This window comes from Cupressus sempervirens, chromosome 10 (assembly GCF_028749045.1).
Source record: "Cupressus sempervirens isolate cs-2001-9-10 chromosome 10, ASM2874904v1, whole genome shotgun sequence".
Lineage (NCBI taxonomy): Eukaryota > Viridiplantae > Streptophyta > Pinopsida > Cupressales > Cupressaceae > Cupressus > Cupressus sempervirens.
The window spans coordinates 911,571,791-911,593,356 of NC_143127.1; the positions used below are offsets into that span (position 1 = coordinate 911,571,791).

The window sequence follows — 21,566 nt, forward strand, 5'->3', positions numbered from 1 at the left end:
ATGCTACCTGGGAACCCCTTCTTCAGATTCAACAACAATTTCCACACCTTAAGCTTTGAGGACAAAGCTTTTTTCTAAGGGAGAGGGGATGATAGGAACCTGTGTGTTCCTTCTGTTTATTTTGTTAGAGTAGTGTTGTTGGACGCATATGCTTTGTAAGTCGTCCCGTGAGTATATTTTATTATCCCACATGCATAGGTAGTATTACTTTTCTAGATCGTACTCAGTATATAAGAATAGGTTGAGGCCCTTGATGGGTACGGACGAATTTATTATATTGAGCTTGCTCAAAGGAGGTTACCCCCTCGAAGTGGCCTGCGATCAGTAGATTCATTCTGAGTTCTGCTATCACTTTGTATTCTGTTATTTCGAGCATTCTCACGATATTGCTATAAGGAGGTTCTTCACAACTAACCTTAACCCTAACCCCAACCCTGACTCTAACTCTTACCATAATCATCATCCTAACCCTAACTATAACTCTAAGTCTAAATCTAATCCTAACCCTAACCCTAACTCTAACCATAACCTTAATTCCAACCTTAACTCTCATCCTAACTCTAACTCTAACTCTAACTCTAACCCTAGATCTAATTCTAACCCTAATGCTAGCTTTGATTCTAACCCTAACTCTAACTCTAATTCTAACTCTAACTCTAACCCTATTTCTAACTCAAACTCAAACCCTACCTCTAACTCTAATCCTAACCCTAACCCTAACACTAACCCTAACTCTAAGTCTAACTCTATCTCTAATTCCAATTCTAACTCTAATATTAACTCTAATTATATTCCTAATTCTAACCATATTCATAATCCTAAATCTAACCCTAATTATAATCCTAACCCCAACCTTAACTCTAACTATAACCTTAACTCTAATTGTGACTTTAACTCTAACACTAGCTCTAACTCTAACCCAAACCCTAACTCTAACTCTAATTATAACTCTAATCCTAACCCTGTCTCTATCTCTAACTCTAACACTAGCTCTAACTCTAACTCTAACTCTAATTGTAACCCTAACCCTAATGCTAACCCAAAATTTAACTATAGCCCTAATGCTAACCTTATCTCTAACCCTAACCCTAATTCTAACCCTAACTATGATTTTAACTTTAACACTAACTCTAATTATAACCCTAACACTAGCTCTAATTCTAACTCTAACTCTAATTCTTACTCTAACCATAACTCTAACCCTAATTATAACCCTAACTCTAACTCTAACTCTAATCATAACCCTAACCCTAATCCTAACTCTATCTCTAATTATACCCCTAACCCTAACCCTTACCCTAATCCTAACCCTAATCCTAACTCTAAGTCTAAATCTAATCCTAACCCTAACCCTATTTCTAAATTCTAACTCTAACCCTAACCTTAATTCTAACCTTAACTCTCACCCTAACTCTAACTCTAACTTTAACCTTGGCTCTATTTCTAACCCTAATGCTAGCTCTAATTCTAATCCTAACTCTAACTCGAACCCTATTTATAACTCTAACTCAAACCCTAACTCTAACTCTAACTCTAATTCTAACCCTAACCCTAACCCTAATTCTAACCATAACCCTAATTCTATCCCTAACTTGAACCTTAATTCTAACCCTAACCCTAATTGTAACCCTAACCCTAACCTGAACCCTAACTCTAACTCTATCTCTAATTCTACCTCTAACCCTAACCCTAATTCCAACTCTAACTCTAATCCTAACCCTAACCCTACCTCTAATTCGAACTCTAACTCCAATTGTAACCCTAACCCTAACCCTATCCTGAATCCTAATTTTAATTGTAATGCTAACCCTAACTCTACTCATAACTATAACATTTTACGTAACAATATCCTTAAAATAAAAACAAATTAAAGTTATTCAAATAAAACACCATATGTAGAATTAAAATATAAAATGTTGAAGAATAATGTTATAGTAACTTTATTCAACTATATTTAATAATAAAGAAATAACTTGCTCCTAACCATAATCATCCAGATTTCTTTTAAAATGGCTTCCATGGTACATGGCAATTGCTATATATATATATATATATATATATATATATATATATATATATATATATATATATGTATATATGTATGTATGTATGTATGTATGTATGTATGTATGTATGTAAGGTAGTATCTATTTTTACCTTTATGCTCTTATAAAAATTGCAAGCAAAAATCTATATGTTATCCAATTTTTAACAAATTGAAAAAAAAGCACTTGACCTAATCTGCCAAGGGTGGAAAGACAGCTCCAAATTAAACTCAATGGCCACTGAAAGTTCATGGTAAAATATTCAACATTCAATGGTGTTGAATCTGTCAATTCATTCGTGGGCATTCAATATACTTGTTTCTTATTTATTCAGCCTAACACAATCATCAGTATGTATTGCATCGATGCCTATTAAGGGTCATTTCTTACCGAGTACATTTAACTTTTTTTCCACTTTAGTGATACCACTCCTTAAACAAAGTTTTTTTTTTTTGGTATATCTAGACAAATAGTTTACTAAAACTTCATGGAAAGATATCCATAAAGCTCTTCACTTGTGTAACTATATTTTCTCTAGATTTTCAATGTGTTATTTCTTTCACCACTTAAAATGAAATAGAAACTAAACCACCTTTTATGCCAATGGTATAAGCAGACACTCTTGTGTTTGTCCTTTGGTTTATTTTCTATACGACAATCCACACATGGCTATCATCCCATGTTTGGCTTGGTCTTAATGTATTTTTTAATTGGATTTTTGGTTTTGTCTTAATGTATTTTTAACAGGATGTTTGTGAGTTACTTGGTGGTGCATTATTATTACACGATCATGGTATGAATATATGATAACAAGTGCTACATAGTGGCTTGTATTTGTCGTAAGTTATAATAGTCTAATTAAGTAGAATAATAAGTTTTAAATGTTGATAATATTTAAAACAAGTTATTAATATTTGATTAATATTTTATCATTTTTAGATAAAAAATTTACATAATAAATTATAATTTTTTATTTAGAAAATTCAAAAATTATCATTTCATTTTAATTATTTAAATATTTAAAAAATAATATTTATCAACATAAAAATATTTACAATTAATAAATAAACTACTTAATATATCTTATTTGAATGACAAAACATTTGTAAAGGAAATAATATTTATTTTATATAAAATATTACTCATTTACAAATATAATCACGAGGAAAACTAAATTAAAATGTATAAATTTTGGCCCTTGACAAAACAAAAATTATTGTATATATTTTAAACTACAAATATAATAGTATTAAATATTATTTTTAATGTATGCTAAAATATCAAATAGTGCTTCATGAAAAATTGCTCCTATAAGACCCCAAATCTATGAGTTGATGAAATTCAAATAAAATAATTTTAAAATTTGTAGAATTTTTTTTTTAAATATTTAAACAATAGAAACAAAAAAATAAACATTAAAAAGAAAAATACTTACATCTAATTGGTTGAGATAGAAAGGATTAATAATGAGTTAAGAACAAGTGATTACAATTGTATTAGCCTATGGTAAATACAATATTGGAGCCATGTGGTATGACCTAGTTGTACATGGTGTGATTTAGTGGGCGAATCTCAAGATTTGAAAAACATTATTTGGAAATTGTTTGAATTAAGCAAAGGGGAATATATGCTGTCTCATTTTGTTAAAATCCCTATACAGGGCTGCCACCATAGTTGATTTGAACTCCACATTTGATAAGGTTTTTCATCATATTTCATTTTGAGTTTGTATTATGTCAGAGCTCACTTCACGGTAACTTAAACAATAGGATTTTGCTAGGAGTTAAAGGCTTTTTTGCATAATTATTCACCAAAACAAATATATTTTTGTCAGTAGTATGCTTCAGGATTCATTTGTGTGATTATTTTTTCATCGATGTTATGGATCACACTTGTGATCCATTGTTGGAAACTACAATTGGAACAAATTGTTATGTTTTTGTTGATGTCAAATCTATTGGAGAGACATTTACTAACAATGTAGAGGGTCATATCATTTGATTCATGAAGAGAATTTGAAAAGAAGAGATAGCAAGGTGAGCTAGTGATGTTGTTTACTAAGAGAACTTAAGTATCATAGAAATACAATGGACACTTGATAATTTAGTTATTGACAAGATAATGTGTTGTTTAATCAATACATGAAGCAAAGAAGATAGTTGAAATTGATGTATGAGAGAAGTGACAAGAGTTGAATTGAACTCTAAGCTTGATCGAGTATCAATATTGGTTGGTCAATGATGTGAGTGAAATAGAAGACTAAGGATCTTAAGAAGAAGTTAGACACACAATATAAGCTAAGTGATAATTATTAGAAAGCATGTTGAAGGAGAAATTGTTAGTATTGGTCAAGCATGGTAATGGTTGAGTCGGCCAGTTGATGTCAAACAAAATAGAACAGTGTGTGTCAAGCTACACAGTGATGACTGAGCTATTCTAAATCATTCTAACACCATAATCAAAATAGGAGAAAGAGATCATCATGGAAAAGTGTATTGCTCACTATAGCTGCAAAGGTACTCTTCATTCAGACTACAATTTTCTTGGCTTAAACAATGAAAGTTGATAGGTATTTGGTTTTGGTTAAGAAAATAAAAGTGGGTTTGATAAGAATTTCATTTAAGTTTCTAAATCTTGGACAATTTGGTTGAATTAAAAGTGGTTACCTATGTAATAGTAAAGAAAGAGTTGAGCTCTTTGATTAATTACATATATACAAACCCTTTTAAGTTTGGTAGTTCTTGAAGACAACTTTCTTTGTTTTGAAATATTTATTTTGGTTTAACCCTAAATGGGTTTAATGTGCAAAGATTGTTTGTTTATCTTGAAATTCTAAATTGGGTCAACTCATTTAATAGTTATATTTCAAATAGAGTTCTATTTTAATCTAAACAAAATTTTGGTTTCGAATTTTGTTTCAGCTTTCTGAAATATGATTCACTTGAACAATTGTATTTGTTTTTCCCTAACAAAGGGTAACAAAGGTGACAAATACAGGCAACAACCTACAAAACAATGGTAAATTGTGAGCCTCTTAATTGGGAGGTCTTGGGTTCAAATCTACTTACACTTAACCAACAATCAAAATAATTAATCACAACAAATAATAATGATTAACCTTGGCTTCGACCTCTTACTAATCAAAAACAAAGGTGACAAATACTAAGACTGAAAGTTTGGTTTTTTTTTTTTTTTTGAATTATTGTTTGGTTTATTTGTAAAATAATTGTAAATCAAAAAATAAAATATCAATCATAAAATAAATCATATAATTTCCATCTTTCATCTATAAATGTAGGCATGCAAAAAGAAAATCTAGTGTGTGTCTCTATCATTTTATATGTAAGAATTGTATCTATATTTTTATCCATTAAATGCCTTATAATTGTTCTTTATCTCATGTATAAAGAGTTGTGAATGTATTTGTGAGAGCATCAATAATTTTAATATTACATTAGTTGTATTATGTAAATAGGGGTTTGTGCTCCTTGCATGCTAATTAAGTTGTAAGAGTTGGTGTTCATTGAATCAATAAATCATACAAGTCCTTAAATTTTTTTCTTCTTATACACATCCAACCAACACAAAGTCAAGCATGGTCATTATATACAATATTTCCTTGAGGCAAAGACATGGGTGCAAGTTAGTGAAGGTGGAAGCTATCCAATACTAGTGGAGATACTTGTAGAGGGAGGTTAGACAATCTATGAAAGGGTTTTTTTGGTGTTGGATATTCTTTGTTGATGTACAGAGGGTCAATTGGCTTCTTATGCTCACACTTTAACTCTACTAGGGGTTGTCAATATTAGCCATTGAATTAGCAATCTCTATATTGTGGAATATTTGCTAGAATTTGTTTGATGGGGAGGCCATGCAAGAGGCATTTCACATTGGTGATTTTGACAAGTTATTGTTGAAAGTGCAATTGACATGCTTTGAGAAAATGAGGGATAAATGAATAAAGTTACTCAAGCTCTGAACAACACCTATACGTGTGATTAGAAATGTGCAGAGACACTCCATTTGCATTATGTCAAGTTTTCCTTCTAAATTAAGTCATCTTAGCAAACTCTTCATTGACCAATGGAGAAACTTTGCGATGTGAATATGTAAAATTTATTCATTTTTATTTATTAAAATAATTTAACTGGTTTATTTGTGAAAAAATTATGGTTATTGAGACTCTTGATGCATTACAATCAATAAAAACTGGTAGGCCGAAAGTCAAGAACAAAAATCTCCAAACTTTTAAACCTAATATAAAATCTTTTGCTTGTGTGGCATTGACTCCATGCATGTTTTCCATTCATGAATTCAAATGATGCTTTATATCACTAGAAAATTAAATAGAAATATTTTTTTCAAGGGAAATTGTTTTAGGAGTAGATGGTTGTTCCTTGAATTTGCTAGGGGATTTTGGGCCTCAATTTGTCCTTGTTGCTCTCAATTGTCCACTACTTATGTGGCATTGACTCTGTGCATGTTTGCATGTCAAGAATTAAGAGGATTCTCTATAACACTAGAAAAATAAATAGAAATGCTTTTGTTGGAGGGGGGCTTGTTTAGGAATAAATGGTGTTCCTTGAAATTACTACTAGACGCTTGGCCTCAACTTGTCCTTGTGGCTCTCAAATTTCCACTACTTTTGTGGTATTGACTCTGCACACATTTGCACATCATGATTTTAGAGGATGCTCTATAACATTAGAAAACTAAATAGAAATGTTATTTTTCCAGGGGAGATTCCTTTAGGAATAAATAGTATTTCTTGAATTTGCTATCGGGTGCTTGTCGCAACTTGTCCTTTTGTCTCTCAATTGTCATCTTCCTTAACCTAGTAGATCTAATTGAAATGATGACTACTAGTTCAAAAAATCTCCCTCCACCTTTATCTTTTGTAGCTTGAAACACCATTTCCTCTATCAATTTCAAATGGTTGCAATCTTATTATTTTGTTTGTGAAACAAACTTCTTAATCTTGGATGATGTTCGTTCTTTCTTTCATGAATAGTCCCTTTCTTAATTCTTGATCACCAAATTTCTAGAATACTCATATTATATTGAGACTAGATAAGATGATTCCACTTGTGTGTTTTATTTATGACACACCAAAATAACTCTCAATGTTCCTCCTCCACCATATAAAAAACTTTAGGCTTTTGATCACACTCTTCTTTCACACAATGAAACAACTCAAGAGGAAGTGTTTTATTAAGAATATTCGATTTAGGTTATACAATGTTTAAGATATAGATTTAAACAAGAATATATCTTAATCCATTTCAGTTTTTTTTTTTTTTTTGTTAGTTGTCATATTTATTTATTTTTGGTCTTTGTAAATAGTTGTATGTTTTTTTTTTCTTAAATAGTTAAGTTAAAAAATATAGGCATAATAAAAACAAAAAATAATAATTCTTAAATATTTAATATAATTTAAATTTTTATATTTTTATATATTCTTTTAATAAAATTAATTTCAATAATAAATAGAAATTCATTTTATAAAAGAAAGATTCAATGCACTCATTCAAACCTAATTTTAAAAACTAGAGGGAAAAGAAACCCTATTTCTTAAGTAAAACTAAGTGTATTTCTTTTTAAAAATCATTTACTCTACTTTAATCTAGATTTCAATTATGTACGTGTGATCTTTTTTTAATTAAATTTCCATTTAAAATGTGAAACATAATAGTAAAAATTATTATTACAATAAAATTATTAATTATTAATTATTAATTTAATGATCATACATTTTTAAAAATATACATAAATTGTGTGCATTTGGAAGGTTGCCTGGAGGAATAATATAAATATTTTTGTTCAACAATATTTTCTCCAAATAACATGTTCAGAGAAGCCAAAGTAGGATGTTCTTTAATATTAGAAGACATTACTATAATTTATACAAAAGTTGAGACAAGTCAACTATCCACACTTCATACACCAATTAGATATTAAAAAAAAAATTAAAAATATATCAATTTAAGTGTCAGCCAAGATTAATATTCGTCATAGAATGTGTTGTTTAGAAAAACTATCAATGCTATGCTAAAAATTATATTAAGCTTGGTAGATCAACCTACCAAGTAAACCTAATGCACATTTATAACTTCCCCTCCAATCTTCTTAGGAACTCAATTGCTAAGTTAGTATGTCCCTCTAGATTCATCTTCCTTTGTATTGTTAATCTTGCGCCATTTTGAGAACTAGTGAGACCACCAAACTTTGAAATGACTAGGAAAAAAAATCCTATAATTATGGGCCAATGTAGGCTTAAAGACCCAAAAAAAATTCTTCTCATTGATAATAACACATAATGCTTAATATTTACAAGTAGATGAGCTAAATTCTTAGAAGATAAATGAGGAATAACCTATTTGGAATATTTGCATTATACAATCACCCTTAATTTGTTTCATCCCTAATGAAAAGTCAATGTGGTAACCATTATTTATGTTATTAATATTTATAGTGATTTCATTTTAGAGTTCACATTCACAACTTTCACAAGTACAACACTATTGTTTTCACTATTTTTGTACCAAGTATTACTATTTTCCACTCTTTTCCAATGATATGTAATTTTTTCTTAAGGCCTATCCATAAGATCAAAAATAGATCTAGTTATATTTTTAAATGAAGGTCAAATAAAAATTTAGAGGAAAAATAAATTAATTTGAGATTCATGTGCATATGAACAATACAATAGTTCTTACATTTTTAATCACATTCTATTTTATTTTTAAAAAAGCCTATGTAAAACTATTCCAATCAATTAACTCTCAACAAAAAAATATTTATATTAATTACGATATATACTATACTATCAACAAATATAATGTTTCAACATTCCCTGCCTTATTACATTAATTCAAATAAGTGTGGAACATTAGAATTGTTTTGAGCCCAACTCTTCTCAAGGCTATGATGAAGCAACATCAATAATCAACATTCTCAAAACCAACATTTTGCATTTTTACCCCTTGAGTTTGAGCTCTTATCAGATTTAGATTTTCTCTAGCTATTATTGTTGCCTTTATCATGATATCTTCCCCTATTTTTTGTGTTGACCATGTTTAAAGAATCACCAGATGAAGGTTTTTTTTCTTTGGACTTCTAGTATATTCTCTTAGAAGACTAGTTGCAACATCATTGAAAATTAATTTTCTTTTGTCTAAAACTAATGTTTTGGTCATCACAACTCCATCCTAGCTTCTTGGTAAAGAACATACTAAGATAGTGACTTTATTCTCATTACCATGTACCATATCAACCAAATTTTCTTAGCTACCAAGAGTGTTGAATTCCTTCAGGTGATTTGGCATGGACCAACCTTCCTTCATCTTCAATTTATATTTTTTTTCATAATGAAAACCTTGTTTGTAGCCAATGCCATTGCATACATCATTATAAGTTTTTCCCATACTGCCTTTGTTGTTGTGTCATTTGTGACATTGAAAAGGAAATCATTGGACAAAAAAAGGAATATAGTTGCCCTTTCCTTCTTATCTAATGTTTCACAATCTTCATCTTTCATCCGAGTTGGTTTCTTTGTAGAGAAATGTCTTTTTTAACCAACAACAACTCAAATTTATTATTTCCAAAGATTAAAAATATGTCGTCTAAATTTCTCTACCTTCACATATTCCATTGGTTTGGTTTGCCAATTTCCTATCAACTTCATCTGAATTCTAATACTACTTAAAAATTATTCAAAAAACAAATGTAAGTAATAGATATACAAGGAAGACAATAAACAAATCAAAACAAGAGACACATTGCATCAAAGTTCCTGTCAATAGTTAGGAAAGAAGGATATTAGAGAGTAAAATATATGAAGAGAGAATTAAAAGAGATATATTCGCCATAATAGTTAGAAAAGAAGGAAAATGAAGATTTTTATATATGAAGACAGATTGAAAGGAGAGATAATGATAATAGAGATTTATAGATAGAAATGAAGGATGCGAAGGATATGAAAAGATGTAAAAGAGAGAGAATGACATGTTATTATAGGGACACTAAATAGAGATAGTTGGAAGAGAATTTTAAAAAAAAAGATTAAGGATTATTTTATTTTAAGAAATATTTAAATAACAATTATATAATTGAGTTAAATCAATGAAGTATTCATTTCTACCTTTTCCAATATAAATTCAAATATTAAATTTTAAAAAATAAATTTCTGACTACTTGATCCAAACCAACAAAAGAGTCAGTCAGTTTGAAGAACAATATTAGTTTTACAAATTTTAAAATGCCAAAAAATAATTAAAACAAGATTGGAAAAAATAGCTAGTTAAACATAGTGTGAAAAAAGTTAACATTTTACGATTGACAAAAGTAAGGAACAATGTAAAACTAATAAATATATTTAAAATAGAAAATATAGAACATTAAAAACTAAATTTATTTATTTTTTGTAACAAAATTTATAAATATTTTTAGTAAAAAAATATCAAATAATTATATTCTTAAAAATATTTTTGTTATTTATTAATTTAATTATAATTTAGAATGGAAAATTAATTTTAAAATTAGAGTAAAATAATTTTAAATTATTGTGAAGAAAAAATTAAATAAATGTATTTTAAAATTATATGATAAATAGTTTTTAAGTAAGATTTCAAATAAACTTAAACTCACAAGATGTAAAAAATAATAGATTGATATATTAACAATCTTTGCTAAGAAAAATGATTTAGTTATTATTGTTGATTAGACATGCATTTATGTCTTAGGTAGTGAGGTGGAAGATAAAATAATTACTTTTTGGAAACTCTAATCAATTTGTCACAATTGTGAAAAAGATAAAGCTATCATTAATGAATGGCATCATTGTTGTTGGAAAAAATATGTGAATTTTTGTTAAGGAAAATTGATTTTTCTCCCAACCAAAAATAGTATGAACCAATAGAATGAGCATAAAATGTCATTTATAAAATAAGTTAAAATGAAAAATAAAGATACGCATTGTAAGTTGCATATAAACTTTTAAATTCTTTGATTTGATTGATCAAGTTAATGTCATATTAACAATAAGTATTCCTGCCCATAGCAAGAACTAATAATAAGATGCAATGAATTTGTGGTGGTTCAACATATATGCTTGCATGCACTTTATAAGAAAAAGAGAATCTTTTATTAGTTCCTGCCTACGGCAGGTAACTTATGCTTTCGCTTAGTCCATTGTATTAATAGTTGCACCAATCAGATTTTAGATTTCATTCATATAGTAATGTTTGCAAAAGGTTTTGTAATTTGCATGATTTTTTGGAATTGAAAAATACAATTTTTTGAAAACCTTATTGGCTCATGATGAAAAAAGGCAATAAAAAAATTTAATTTTCTTCAACAAAAATACAACTATTTTTTCCAACACCTCTATTAATGCAAGCATTAATTGCAACTTTATCTTTTCTTTTCTTGTGACAAGTGGATAAATTTTATTAAAAAATAATCATTTTCCTAACACCTCATGAATGCATTAATTTCAATTTTATCTTTTCCACATTTGTGACTAGTGGACAAACTTTTTTTTAAAAAGACAATCACTTTAATTGATGTTTATTTTTGTAATTTGTAAAATGCTATTAAATATAGATATTTTAATCAAGTATAGGTCTTCTAATCAAATATAGACATTTTAACTCTTTTAAATTGTCAATTTCCAAAAATTATTTTTTATATAGCTTAATTTCATATTTATTTTAATTTTAATTTATATATAAGTTTAAATTAGAATTTAGTTTCTTTTATTTTGACATATCTAAACCAATGCTTTTAATAGATTTATTGTTTATTTTTTTTTTTTATATATAATTTTTATTATATTGATATTTTTAATTTATACTTTAAAATACATAATACTAATTTTGTATCAATTTTAATAAAGTTCAAATTGTTTAGCTTTGTATATTATCAACTTTATTTATGATAAGTGTGTTTGGTTTGTTAAATTAATTTATGTTTATTTATTTTATGCATTAGATTTAAGCTTAAGAATATTGTCCACCTTCTTCAATTAGATGAATTTATCGCTTAAATAAGATATATCAAACAATTTCATCATTAAAATTAATCAATTTGACTCTTTTTTTAAAAATGTATATAATTTTATCTATATCTTATATATAATTAGTTCATTGGTATCATAAATGTTCTTTATGATGTCATCTAATTTTAATTTACCATGATACTATAATATTTATTTATATATCTTTTTACTATTTTAATTAATATATATCATTGCAGTTATATAATTTAATAATATACTGACTATACTCTGTAATTTAATTTAGCTTACCACTATAATATTCTATTTGTCATTACTATTTATTTGTTATTTTATAAAACTAAATATATTATATTTTAACCAAAACCTACTTCAATCAACCATGAGAACTTTGGCGCTTGCGCCCCTTGTTGATTGTGAACTTACATTAGAATAATAATGAATGAGCTAATTGAAGTTTGTTACTTACAGCCCGGTCAACAGCCCACCATCGGAGGGGAAAACGGTTGGGTTTCACCTCTTTAAACAGGCTTCGACACCCTGCCATAATTGTTTAACAAGACAGGACTTGACACGGTCGAGCTAGCTAGAACCTATAAAACGGACGGTCCAAGTCAAAGATTCAACGTTCCATAGAGTTGTTTTATTAGTCAATCCAGACCAGGTCATTGGCCTGCATCCCCTTGAACGGACCGATTCGCCTGCACCGTGTTTACTTTTAATTTCTACTTTGACGAAAGTGTTCGCCCAATTCAATTTCGTATATATATAGAGAGCGTAACCAAAACTTCAGTATATCCACGCAGCTCGAAGCAAACAATTAAAACTAGCAAATTTATATGTGGGTATTCGAGGCGATGAAGGGAATTATCGATGTTGGATTGACAGTGCCGAGCTATCTGAGATGCCCCATCTTGCTGGATCTGATGAAGGATCCCGTGACCCTCTGCACAGGAATCACATACGATCGGCAGAGCATCGAGACGTGGTTAGACGCCGGCAACAATGTCTGCCCCGTCACGAATCAGATTCTGCATTCACAAGACACGATCCCAAATCACACACTGCGTCGAATCATTCAGGAGTGGTGCGTCGCCAACGGCGGGCGAGGCGTAGAGAGAATCCCTACGCCCAAAGCTCCTCTTGATCCGGCCCACCTCAATGCAATTCTGGCAGAGATTTCGTGTGGAGAGAAAGAATCCATCGGGAAATTGAGGCGTTTGTGCAGGGAAAGCGAGAGGAACAAAAGATGCATCGCCTCCTCAAATGCGTCCTCTGTTCTCGCATCCCTTTTCGCCAAGCACGGCGCTCAGGCTTTGAATCACTCGCAACAGTCGGTAGAATTGTGCGAAGAGGCTCTGGTTGCTCTGACCATGATAAAACCCCTCGCTTCCCAGGCCATGGATTCGCTTGCTTTGTCCGATGCCATTTCTTATATTGTGCACAATCTTAAAGAGGGCAATCCCGAGGCAAAGAACAGCGCGGTTACAATTCTACGGGAAATGGTTTCTAATACCAAATACAGAGACACTATTGGGAAAAGCAAGGGATTGGCAGAGGGTTTGGTGCAACTCCTTAGAGAGCCCATATGCCCAGCCGCTACAAAATCGAGCCTGGCCATCATATACAGCATTGCTATGAGGCAGAGATACAGAAGCAAGATCTCCGAAGCGGGGGCCGTTCCATTGCTGGTGGAGATGCTTGTTGACTCAGATCGCAGCATATGTGAGAGGGCATTGTTGGCGCTAGACACACTTTGCTGTTGTACGGAGGGTCGGGCGGCTGCTTCTGCCCACGCTTTGACACTGCATGTGATTGTTAAGAAGATGTTGAGAGTGTCCGAAACGGCCACCGAATTGGCAGTCTCGGTGTTGTGGAATATATGCCAGAATTCGTGTGATGGGGAGGCCGTGCGGAAGGCGTTGCAGGCGGGTGCGTTGGACAAGTTGATGTTGATAGTGCAGATGGGATGCTCCGAGCAAACAAGACATAAATCGATCAAGTTGCTCAAGCTTTCCCGGCCCTATTCAAATGATTGGGAATGCGCAGAGACACTCCACTTGCTTCATGTCAAGCGCTTCTTCTAAATTCAGAAATCTTATCGACCCGCTCCTCGTTCACGAATGTGAAGACCGTGTAATGTAAATATGGACAATTTATTAGGGGGTTATTTTTTAGAACAATCCAATTGATCTGTTTCCACAATTTACATAACTTGTTAATGAGATTCTTCATGGCATTGCAATCGATAATAATATCCAGTAGCTTTGAGCGAAAAAGTATAGGCCGAAAAACCTCAAAAACAAACCCTAATATAGAACCCGCAACCCGCTTAGGACCGAGTCCGCCCGCTTTTCCACGGCTGAAGCTAATTAGTTTTAATTAATTATGGTCGATAAAAGCCAGAGATTTAGAAAACGTATGAGAAAAGGAAAATCGAAACCTAATTTAAAAGCCGAAGAGTTGTGCGGGGACCGAACACACCCCCCACAAAACTAATATTTAAGTTGTAAGCGCATTCCTTTTTTAAATATTAAAAAGTAATTGCACCTCATCAAGGTGCAATGCAATGATTACATGATAGGAAGATATAACTATAAAAATGATAGTATAAAAAAGAAAAAGAAATGTCATGGAATTCAAATTTGTTCATTTTCACAAACATGAATTCGAAAGTTCAAAATGTAAAATGGACTTCAAGATATTCATACTTGTAAATATGTTGATTAATTTATTTAGTTTAATTCTATTTGAATTTTAAGTGGGGTTTCAATTAGGAAGATAGAAGGCTAAAGTTTTTGCCTCTACCCTCTACATTAGTTTGTTTCTTGAAATCTGATATGTTTGACAAACTCTATAGTTTGAACCAATTTTTCTATTAAAATACGATTTAAATTTTTAATTTCATTTTTTTTATTGGCTCTTTCTAATTTTTTTGATAGTCTTTTTAATTTCTTGTATGAAATATTGTGCAAAAAATTATGGCTAGCATTTGGCATGTTGCATGCTTGTCCGGGTGTCTTTACTTATAATTTATGAAATGTAGACACGAAGCATAAAACATGTAGTGCATGCTGATATTAAGAGGGCAATTGACACCAACCAAGAAATGTGTAGCAAATATTGACATTAAGAGTGTAAGAGATAAAAATATTACAAATGCAATTATATCTTCCTATTGGTTATCCTTCCTTGTGCCTGTAAACTTGGTTATGCAATTGCCTTTCCTTTATGAAGGCTTCGAGGAGGCCCTCCATATTTTTTGAGATGCTCAAATGTGAATACATTTGGCATCTTCCATACTGAGAAAAATAAAAAGAAGAGTATTTATTTGTATTCAACATTACATTGTGAAAGATATGTAGTGATTTTATGTTTTCTATTGGATTTCAAAACAAAGAATTTTTAATATGACAATAAATTTGATTTTCAGATTCTTCTAAGTTTACCCTAATATTCATTATTTATTATAGTTGATTATCTAAAAAGTTGGTTAAGTTAGTTACGGTTTTCAATTTTGTAAATGAATGTATCTTAGTTGTCAATGAAACTTGGAAAGTAATTTCAGCTTTTTGTTCTACATATTAATCATGTTTCGGATTGAAAATTATTTTTATCTAATCTTTTTGTTAAAGGCTTTTATTAGAAGATGGGATGGTTAAGTAGAGTTTGATGTTTTCCTGACTCAAAACTTAGAAAAGATCTATCTAAGTGGTAATTGTCTCGGACTCTCAATAGTAATCTGGAGCATTTGTAGTTCTTTGAATGTCCTAGTTTTGGTTTTATTATGATTCTATAATTTTTTGTTATTGAATTAAGAAATGATCTACTTTTATCTATCATAATCTTCCGTTCTTTTACATCCATTTAATCGTCATTTTTTTCCCTTACATTTTGAATGCATTTTTAACCAGCACATTTCATTGAGGAATTTTCTCAAATAGTAACTATGAAGGGCTTATAGGCATTTACCAAATGATTTTACACTTCTTATATATGTGTATGTATGACTAATTCCAACTATATTTTTACACTCCCATTTGTTGCTTAGAGATTCTGATGACCACTGGGAGGCTTTTGTCAATGTTTTTAGACTTATCCTCCACATGGTATTAGTTATTTGCAACAAAGTCATTCTAGGTTTATCAGGTACAAACATAACTCATCAAGGATATATGCATCTACAATTTTTTCATTACTTTAAGAAAGCTACTAAAATGGTTCAAATTCTAAAGTGGTGTTCCTTTCAACTATTTTGCTAGATAATCCAACTCCCTTGGCTATGATTCTACATGCTTGTCTAACAATACACCTTCAATGCATTTACACTGCTAGCAGTTAAGGTACGATAGATGTTGACAAGGTCTCTATTCCTATTGATTGTATCTATTTGAAGTTTCTAAGCCTCTTCAAAATGAAAATTTAGGTAAAAACCTTTCATGTGCCATGATTCATGGCTTAATTTCAAGTGCACTCATACAATGCACATCCACCTCCAAATCTCCTCACGAACACTACAAAAAAACACATGGTATTAAAATAAAAGTCCAAGTGTTGTCACTGAACCTATAAGTCCAACACTAATAGGTCACATGCCTAACTATGGAAAAACACATGATGAATCCATTTTTTCCTTTAAAAATACAAACTCTTCATTGAGCAACTCAAGATTGGCAGGGCCTGTATAATTTTTCCTTCTCAATTAGTTATTTTAATTTTAAGAATTATTTTTAGAGGGACCTCTGTTATTCCTTCACTTATCTAATTTTTCAAAATAGTAGTTCTCAATTTACAATTATGCACTTTAGTTCTTAACTTTTATTTTTAAGATTAACTTTAAACATGGTCTATAATGTTTCTTTACTTCAATGCATCTTTTTTCCTTGGTAGGTTACAATTTGAGACAAGACTTAAATATTTTATAAGTATTTATTTAAAGAGTAGTTTTTTGTCATTTTTTGACACTGTTATTGAATCCCCTACATAGGTCTTTGATCTCTACTCTTGATTATTATTATTTTTTAAATATTCAAATAGAAAAAAAATTCACAGTGGTCTCGAAAGCTGCAAGGTAAAAGCACAAACCTATGTTACCCTTTTGTAAAGGGAAAGGCTAACAAAAGTATAGCTGTTTACCTTCAATGACATAAAACTATTATTATTTAGAATTTGAAAATGAAGTAAACTAATGAAATTTGTATAAATGGATGAAGTTTAGGAGTATAATTTCTAATAATTATTTGGAATAAGAATTGATATATTTTCCTAATTTTTATAGCTAAATTTTTAGTTGCTAAAAAATGCTAAAAATCAAGGGTTTAGTTCCCACCATAAAACTATATTCAAATAAACTGATTTCCATTTGAACTCTAACTATGTTATAGATAATATATATAGCTAGAACAATCAAAACTAAAAATTGACTTTAGACCTATATTTTCTCTTTTATATTGATTCAAATTTCAACTCACATGAAATTGATAGTTTTCATCTCTCACCACATTTTCACAAAAAATCTATTCTAACTAGAAGAAAAATTATACATTCTCAAAGAGGATTCTCTCCTCTAAAACTTCATATTATTTTTTTAAAAAAATTATATGATTTAATATTTTTTTCTTTCTCAAGGTCGGCATCTTTTGGAGTGTTAAAATGCATACTTGTAGAATTTTTTAATTACAATATACTATATCTAATTAAAACACTGTAAACTCTATATGAGAATATTCTTGACTTTGAGCTCTATAAAATGTTGTTTATATGTTACTTAAAAAGTACCATGAAAAATAGTAAGAGTTATTGAAATGTTAATTTTTTGAAATAATTTTATTTCTCTAGTAATTGGATACAAACTAGTATAAAACATTCATTTAATAGACATTTCCAATTGGAAAAATGTGAGACCACATATAGCTTAGCTTGAATGAAATTATCTAGATCATATGTTTGAATAAAATTGATTTTTGGATAGAAATACTTAAATTCGGTCATTCTAATAAGGCAGCCTGAAAGGTGACATAGCTTTGTACTTTTACCCTACATTGGTTATTTAGGTTTTATTCATATGGGTATACTTGGCAAGTTGGGTGCTCATTGACCCTATAATTAGTGAGGCTAAAAAAACCTTTCTTGCCTTGACCTAGTTTTTCATTCTTCAACTCCATTCTAGCTTCTTCTACTCCAAACATTATACTCCAAGTTACCACTTTCTTGTCTTAGGCATAGTGTGTTATTCTTCACCTTTGTTCTTAACTTCTTCCATCAATATCTTGCAACTGATCCTTCTAAAATTTCTAACATACAATTTCTTTCTCATGTCATTCCTCCTTGTTTTATGTAGCACATAGAATTGATGATGGTCAACATGATTGTTGTTAGTGGCATCTTCATTCATAATCAAGCAGAAAGAAGAAAAAGGAAAATGGATGGAATTAAATATCACTATTTCAAGAGCAAGTTATAATTTAAGATCAAGCCATGCAATTATCTCCACTCATGGTCTAATGTTGAACTTCTATAGTGGTAAGGAAATGCTCACCTTGGCAGTGATGGACATGATTTAAGTTGAATGATACTATAACTATTTGATAAGTTGTATGCATAACTCCTTTAAACAAATCAAAATAACCCCATCACTTTTTGAGGGTTGATCTTGTATAGGATCTAACATACAATATTCTTGTGGTATAGTGGATAGTTCTTTGTCTTCATAACATAACAACAAGTGACATACATAAAAATTACCTATTGAGAGTGACACCATATGAGGGGAAAATAACAAAAATAAAGTCAAGACTATAGTCACATTACTACTTGCATCTACTGTATGTTCTATTCTAGTTTTGATTCATTAGTAAAAGTGCAAACCTGTGTCACCCTTTTGTAAAGGAAAAGGCTAACAAAAGTATAAGTGTTCACCTTCAATGACATAAAATTAGTATTATTATTTAGAATTTAAAAATGAAGTAAACTAATGAAATGTGTATAAATGGATGGAGTTTAGGATTATAATTTTTAATAATTATTTGGTCTAAGAATTGATATATTTTTCTAATTTTTATAGACAGTTTTTTTTTTTGCTGAAAAATGTTGAAAATTAGAGGTCTAGTTCACACCACAAAACTATATGGAAATAAACTTATTTCTCATTAATCTCAAACTATGTTATAGATAACATATATAGCTAGAACAATAAAACAATAAAATTTGGCTTTAGACCTATATTTCCTCTTTTATAATGATTCAAATTTTAACTCACCTGAAATCGATAATTTTCATCTCCCACCACATTTTTTAAAACAAATCTATTATCACCAGAAGAAAAATTATACATCCTGGAAGAGGACTCTCTCCTCAAGAGTGTCATATAAATTTTAAATTTTTTTAATATCATTTAATATTTTTCTCCTTCTCAAAATCAACATCTTTTTGAGTGTTAAAATACATGCTTGTAGAATTTTTTAAGTAAAATATACTATATCTAATTAGAACACTATAAAATCTATATAAGATTATTCTTGACTTTGAGCTCTATAAAATGGTATTTATATGTTATCAAAAAAATCATAAAAAATAGTAAGAGTTATTGAAATGTTAGTTTTCTGAAACAATTGTATTTCTTTAGTAATTTGATACAAACATGCACTTAATAGACATTTCCAATGGGAAAAGTGTGTGGGGTAAAAGCACAAACCTGTGTCACCTTTTCTAAAGGAAAAGAGATATCAGAATTTAAACTCTTCAACTGTAATGACATCAAAGTGGCATATGTGTTTAGAATTTGAAGATGATGTAAACTGATGAAATGTGTAAAATTGGATAAAGTTTATGTTTATAATTTTTATTTTTTAAATTGAGTGAAAATTTTATTTATTTTTGAATTTTTAAAGAATATTTTTTAATTTTTAAAAAATATAGAGTTTTTTTCCCATCAAACAAATATATGCAAATGTTCATATTTTTGTTTGATTTTGGAGTATGTTAGAGTTGACATGTTATAACTGGTCAAAGTCAAAGTTATCATAAATTGATAGTTTTCTTCTCTCGACAAACTTTTTCTATCAAATCTACATTTTTTTTTTTAATTACATATTCTTGAAGAAGACTCTCTCCTCTAGTGCAGCATTAAAAAATAATAATTTTTTAACATGATTTACTATTTATTTCTTATCTTTGAATAGACATCTTCCTGAATCATGAGATACCTACTTGTAATATTTTCAAATTATAACATATTATCCATAATCAAAATAATAATAAAATTATATGATCATAATCGTGACTTCGAGACCTACAAAAGTATATTTTTAGTTTTTAAAAAAACTTCAATTTAGTAGGTCAAATTGGCCTTCAAAGTGAGATGTTTATAGAAGTTCTAATTTTTGCTTATTTGGCTGCCACATAGGATGCCACATAGACTGTTTCAGCTGTAACAATTTTTGTCCTAACCATTTCAGCCGAAACTGTTCCGATCGAAACCTCTGTTGGCTGATTAAACTGCCAGCGGTTAATGTCATTATTTGATATAAAATAAAGTTTTTTTTCTTTTTAAAAAAAATAAATATAAACAATAGTGAAAATTGGAAGAGGATTTTCGAAAGATAATTAATTTTGAAGCAATTTTCAGCAACTATCTACGGATTTAATCAATATTGCAAAGGATTGAATATTTTTAAGGTGCTTTTTTTCTCTACTTATTTTTATTTTTATGTATTCTATATTGAACCATTAGCTAATATTTAGTGAAATCTAAATTTATTTATTTATGTTTCTATAGATTAAAGTATTCAATGGGCAATAAAAGGAAAACATCATGGAAATATGATAGAATAAGAGATGAAAAAATGAAAGGTCATACAAAACATAATCAAAACCAACCTACTAAAATTCTTAAACGGGATGAGATTCATGAAGAAAATGAAAGTAATGAAGAGAAAGAAATTGGCAGTTCTACTAATAGAGACAAATTAGAAGGCATAAAAAATTTGATGGATTTGAATGAAGAACTACTTTTTAACCAAATTCCATCTAAAGATATGATAAATGATAACACTATTAGAAAGCATTGTCAGAACATGTGGGATGAATGTTTCAAGGATAAAAGTATATTTGGAGAGATACAATTATTTGTCAAGTTATTTAGGAGAAAAGATATGAGACCTATTTTGGAGTTGTTGGGTGTTGATAATAGGAAAAGCCATGTGCATAATATTAATAAAACAATAGTTAAAAACTTGCAAAATGCTTATAACAAAATTGAGAACACAACTCAAGGAGGTGATTTGAGTAATGCACGTAGAGAATTGATGACTACTATATCTAGTAGAAAATTGACACATAAAAAATAGGTCTGTAGAATTTTTGATGTACTACATATATTTAGAAGAACTATCTAGAGATACATCAAGAGTAGAAATATGCTAGATGATAACATTGAGAATAACTGGGTGAATATTTGTAGAGTTCCTTGAAAATACAAGATTTCTGAAGATGTAAAAAGACAAGTT

At 29.6% G+C, this 21,566-nt stretch overlaps 1 pseudogene across 1 annotated transcript; it reads left to right on the forward strand.

Moving 5' to 3' along the window:
* Positions 1-12,748: 12,748 nt before the first annotated feature.
* LOC149536953 (U-box domain-containing protein 21 pseudogene) lies at positions 12,749-14,274 on the forward strand (annotated as a pseudogene). Its single transcript, XR_016356944.1, has one exon. The product of XR_016356944.1 is annotated as a U-box domain-containing protein 21 pseudogene (transcript).
* The last annotated feature ends 7,292 nt before the right edge of the window (positions 14,275-21,566 follow it).